This window comes from Triticum dicoccoides, chromosome 2B, assembly GCF_002162155.2.
Source record: "Triticum dicoccoides isolate Atlit2015 ecotype Zavitan chromosome 2B, WEW_v2.0, whole genome shotgun sequence".
Classification (NCBI taxonomy): domain Eukaryota; kingdom Viridiplantae; phylum Streptophyta; class Magnoliopsida; order Poales; family Poaceae; genus Triticum; species Triticum dicoccoides.
In genome coordinates this window covers 204296773-204303077 of record NC_041383.1, presented here as the reverse complement: position 1 = coordinate 204303077, position 6305 = coordinate 204296773, and positions in this window count along the sequence as shown.

Genomic DNA, 6305 nt, shown 5'->3' with positions numbered 1-6305 from the left:
TCATTCTCCTAATGATGTGATCCCGTTATCAACGACATCCAATGTCCATAGCCAGGAAACCATGACTATCTGTTGATCACAACGAGCTAGTCAACTAGAGGCTCACTAGGGACATATTGTGGTCTATGTATTCACACGTGTATTACGATTTCCGGATAATACAGTTATAGCATGAATAAAAGACAATTATCATGAACAAGGAAATATAATAATAATACTTTTATTATTGCCTCTAGGGCATATTTCCAACAGTCGTCTCAACGGATTTAGATGGTGCCCTTTTAAACGTGAATGCAGCTGTCTCTAATGCACAACCCTAAAACGATAGTGGTAAAACCGATAAGAGACATCATAGATCGCACCATATCCAATAAAGTGCGGTTACGACGTTCGGACACACCATAATGTTGTGGTGTTCCAGGTGGCGTGAGCTGTGAAACTATTCCACATTGTTTTAATTGAAGACCAAACTCGTAACTCTAATATTCGTCTCCACGATCAGATCGTAGAAATTTTATTTTCTTGTTACGATGATTTTTCCACTTCACTCTGAAATTCTTTGAACCTTTCAATTATTTCAGACTTATGTTTCATCAAGTAGATATACCCATATCTGCTCAAATCATTTTGTGAAGGTCAGAAAATAACGATACTTGCCACGAGCATCAACACTCATTGGATCGTATACATCGTTATGTATTATTTCCAATAAGTCAGTAGCTTGTTCCATTGTTCCGGAGAACGGAGTTTTTAGTCATCTTGCCCAAAAGGCACGGTTCACAAGCATCAAATGATTCATAACCAAGTGATTCTGAAAATCCATCTTTATGGAGTTTCTTCATGCGCTTTACACCGATATGACCCAAACGGCAGTGCCACAAATAAGTTGCACTATCATTATCAACTTTGCATCTTTTGGCATCAATATTATGAATATGTGTATCACTACGATCGAGATCCAACAAACTATTTTCATTGGGTGTATGACCATCAAAGGTTTTATTCATTTAAACAGAACAACAATTATTCTCTGATTTTAAATGAATAACCGTATTGCAATAAACATGATCAAATCATATTCATGCTCAACGCAAACACCAAATAACATTTATTTAGGTTCAACACTGATCCCGAAAGTATAGGGAGTGTGCGATGATGATCATATCAATCTTGGAACCACTTCCAACACACATCGTCACTACACCCTCAACTAGTTTCTATTTATTCTGTAACTCCTGTTTCGAGTTACTAGTCTTAGCAACCGAACAGGTATCAAATACTCAGGGGTTACTATAAACACTAGTAAGGTACACATCAATAATATGTATATCAAATATACCCTTGTTCACTTTGCCATCCTTCTTATCCACCAAATATTCAAGGCATTTCTGCTTCTACTGACCATTTCCTTTGCAGTATAATCACTCAGTTTCAGGCTTTGGTCCAGCTTTGGGCTTCTTCGCGGGAGTGGCAACTTGCTTGCCATTCTGCTTGAAGTTCCCTTTCTTTCCCTTTGCCCTTTTTCTTGAAACTAGTGGTCTTGTCAATCATCAACACTTGATGCTCTTTCTTGATTTCTACCTTCGTCGATTTCAGCATCACGAAGAGCTTGGGAATCGTTTTCGTCATCCCTTGCATTATAGTTCATCACGAAGTTCTACTAACTTGGTGGTGGTGACTAGAGAATTCTGTCAATCACTATCTTATCTGGAAGATTAACTCCCACTTGATTCAAGTGATTGAAGTACCCAGACAATCTGAGCACATGCTTACTAGTTGAGAAATTCTCCTCCATCTTTTAGCTATAGAACTTGTTGGAGACTTCATATCTCTCAACTCGGGTATTTGCTCGAAATATTAACTTCAATTCCTGGAACATCTCATATGGTCCATGACGTTCAAAACATCTTTGAAGTCTCGATTCTAAGCCGTTAAGCATGGTGCACTAAACTATAAAGTAGTCATCATATTGAGCTAGCCAAACGTTCATAACGTCTGCGTCTGCTCCTGCAATAGGTCTGTCACCTAGCGGTGCATTAAGGACATAATTCTTCTGTGCAGCAATGAGGATAAACCTCAGATCACGGATCCAATCCGCATCATTGCTACTAACATCTTTCAACACAATTTTCTCTAGGAACATATCAAAATAAACATATGAAAGCAACAACGCAAGCTATTGATCTACAACATAATTTGCAAAATACTACCAGGACTAAGTTCATGATAAATTAAAGTTCAATTAGTCATATTACTTAAGAACTCCCACTTAGAAAGACATCCCTCTAATCCTCTAAGTGATTACGTGATCCATATCGACTACACCATGTCCGATCATCACGTGAGATGGAGTAGTTTCAACGGTGAACATCAATATGTTGATCATATCTACTATATGATTCACGCTCGACCTTTCGGTCTCCGTGTTCCGAGGCCATATCTGTATATGCTAGGCTCGTCAAGTATGACCTGAGTATTCCGCGTGCGCAACTGTTTTGCACCTGTTGTATTTGAACGTAGAGCCTATCACACCCGATCATCACGTGGTGTCTCAGCACGAAGAACTTTCACAACGGTGCATACTCAGGGAGAACACTTCTTGATTATTAAGTGAGAGATCATCTTAAAATGCTACCGTCAATCAACGCAAGATAAGATGCATAAAGGATAAACATGACATGCAATCAATATAAGTGATATGATATGGCCATCATCATCTTGTGCTTGTGATCTCCATCTTTGAAGCACCGTCCTGATCACCATTGTCACCGGCGCGACACCTTGATCTCCATCGTAGCATCGTTGTCGTTATGCCATCTACTGCTTCTACGACTATCGCTACCGCTTAGTGATAAAGTAAAGCAATTACAGGGTGTTTGCATTTCATACAATAAAGCGACAACCATATGGCTCCTGCCAGTTGCCGATAACTTCGGTTACAAAACATGATCATCTCATACAGTAAATATAGCATCACGTCTTGACCATATCACATCACAACATGCCCTGCAAAAACAAGTTAGACGTCCTCTACTTTGTTGTTGCAAATTTTACGTGGCTGCTACGGGCTTAGCAAGAACCGTTCTTACCTACGCATCAAAACCACAATGATAGTTTGTCAAGTTGGTGCTGTTTTAACCTTCGCAAGGACCGGGCGTAGCCACACTCGGTTCAACTAAAGTGAGAGAGACAGACACCCGCCAGTCACCTTTAAGCAACGAGTGCTCGTAGCGGTGAAACCAGTCTCGCGTAAGCGTACGCGTAATGTCGGTCCGGGCCGCTTCATCTCACAATGCCGCCGAACCAAAGTATGACATGCTGGTAAGCAGTATGACTTATATCGCCCACAACTCACTTGTGTTCTACTCGTGCATATAACATCAACGCATAAAACCAGGCTCGGATACCACTGTTGGCGAACGCAGTAATTTCAAAAAATTTCCTACGCACACGCAAGATCATGGTGATGATATAGCAACGAGAGGGGAGAGTGTTCGTCCACGTACCCTCGTAGACCGTAAGCGGAAGCATTATGACAACGCGGTTGATGTAGTCGTACGTCTTCACGATCTGACCGATCCAAGCACCGAACGTACGGCACCTCCGAGTTCAGCACACGTTCAGCTCGATGACGATCCCCGGGCTCCGATCCAGCAAAGCTTCGGGGATGAGTTCCGTCAGCACGACGGCGTGGTGACGATGATGATGCTCTACCGACGCAGGGCTTCGCCTAAACTCCGCGACGATATGACTGAGGTGGAATATGGTGGAGAGGGGCACCGCACACGGCTAAGGAACGATCCGTAGATCAACTTGTGTGTCTATGGGGTGCCCCTGCCCCCGTATATAAAGGAGTGGAGGAGGGGGAGGGCCGGCCCTCTCTATGGCGCGCCCTAGGGGAGTCCTACTCCCACCGGGAGTAGGATTCCCCTTTTCCTAGTAGAACTAGGAACCCTTCCATGTAGTAGGAGTAGGAGAGAAGGAAAGGGAGGAGAGAAGGAGAAGGAAGGAAGGGGGCGCCCCCCCCCCTCCCTAGTCCAATTCGGACTAGTCCAAGGGGAGGGGTGCGGCAACCCTTTTGGCCCTTTCTCTCCTTTCCCGTATGGCCCAATGAGGCCCAATACGAATTCCCGTAACTCTCCGGTACTCCGAAAAATACCCGAATCACTCGGAACCTTTCCGAACTCCGAATATAGTCGTCCAATATATTGATCTTTACGTCTCGACCATTTCGAGACTCCTCGTCATGTCCCCGATCTCATCCGGGACTCCGAACTCCTTCGGTACATCAAAACTCATAAACTCATAATAAAACTGTCATCGAAACCTTAAGCGTGCGGACCCTACGGGTTCGAGAACTATGTAGACATGACCGAAACACGTTTCCGGTCAATAACCAATAGCGGGACCTGGATGCCCATATTGGCTCCCACATATTCTACGAAGATCTTTATCGGTCAAACCGCATAACAACATACGTTGTTCCCTTTGTCATCGGTATGTTACTTGCCCGAGATTCGATCATCGGTATCTCAATACCTAGTTCAATCTCGTTACCGGCAAGTCTCTTTACTCGTTCCGTAATACATCATCCGGCAACTAACTCATTAGTTACAATGCTTGCAAGGCTTAAGTGATGTGCATTACCGAGAGGGCCCAGAGATACCTCTCCAACAATCGGAGTGACAAAACCTAATCTCGAAATACGCCAACCCAACATGTACCTTTGGAGACACCTGTAGTACTCCTTTATAATCACCCAGTTACGTTGTGACGTTTGGTAGCACCCAAAGTGTTCCTCCGGTAAACGGGAGTTGCATAATCTCATAGTTACAGGAACATGTATAAGTCATGAAGAAAGCAATAGCAACATACTAAACGATCAAGTGCCAGGCTAACGGAATGGGTCAAGTCAATCACATCATTCTCCTAATGACGTGATCCCGTTAATCAAATGACAACACATGTCTATGGTTAGGAAACATAACCATCTTTGATTAACGAGCTAGTCAAGTAGAGGCATACTAGTGACTATACGTTTGTCTATGTATTCACACGTGTATCATGTTTCCGGTTAATACAATTCTAGCATGAATAATAAACATTTATCATGAAATAAGGAAATAAATAATAACTTTATTATTGCCTCTAGGGCATATTTCCTTCATTTACAATATCAATGGAAATATCCCATTAATAACAAAAACTATATCAATAAGTGATACATTATACAACCATTCCATTACTCGTTAAAGCAACATAATTTCGTTCATATTTAGGATATTTTACATTCAAACGAAATTTTACATGAAAGATTAGGGCAGTGGAAAGATTAACACTAAAACAAATCTAACTACTCCTCCTCGCTACTCAGAAGATCAACCACTACCGTCTGCCCGCCGTCTTCGCCGCCGTCTGAGTCATCGGAACGGCCCAAGTATCCGAAAAATTCTTCCACGGTAGACGACTGTTGCGCTAGTGTATCGGTCGACTCCCTGATCGCCTGCCAGTATCTCGGCTCGTCTGCCGGGTCCCTCGGGTCAACAACATCCTCCGGCGGCATCCAACCGGTCTCCGACGTGGAGTTCCGGATCGCGCGGATCAAACCCGACGACTCAAACGGGTCGCCCTCCTCTTGCATCGCCGCTAGTTTCGGCGGGATGTGAAACTCAGGGGCGGCCGCTAGAGCGGCGGGAGTGGCCTGCGCGAGCGCGCCGACCGGCACGGGCCTGCACAACCGGGGCGGCGGGGGGGGTGCGAGGGGCGCGTTTGGAGTGTCCGCGCGGATGCCCCGAGACTTGTAGAAGCTGACGACGTGTCGAAGTCGCGGCCTACCCAAAAGTTGAGGCGGCCTTCGGGGTTCCACGGACCGGGTTGTGCCGGCCCAGGCGTGGCATAGCCGTCGCTCGTCACGTGCCAGCCGTGTGCTAGGCGACACGACGGCGGCACGGGGATGCCGTGCCGGTAGATATCGACGGTCTGCGGCCCGCTGAGGCTAGAGGGCCACAGACCGCCCGGCGCGGCGCCGTGTCCACCACCTCGTCCACCACTGCTGCCGCCGCCTCCGCCGCCGCCAACCGCCCGGCGACTGCTCCCTGCGCCTCCACTGCCGCCTCCCCAGCCGAATCAACGCCGGCTGAAGCATCCGCGTCCACGAGGCATCGCGCCAGAGAGAGCCGCCGCCCCGGAGATCGATCGGAGAACGCGGGGTCGGGGATCGAAGAAAGAGGAGAGGCGGAGTCGGGGGCGGTTTATGTGAGGCTAGCGCGCGGGTCGGGGGCGGATTTATGGGAGGGAGAGCGCGG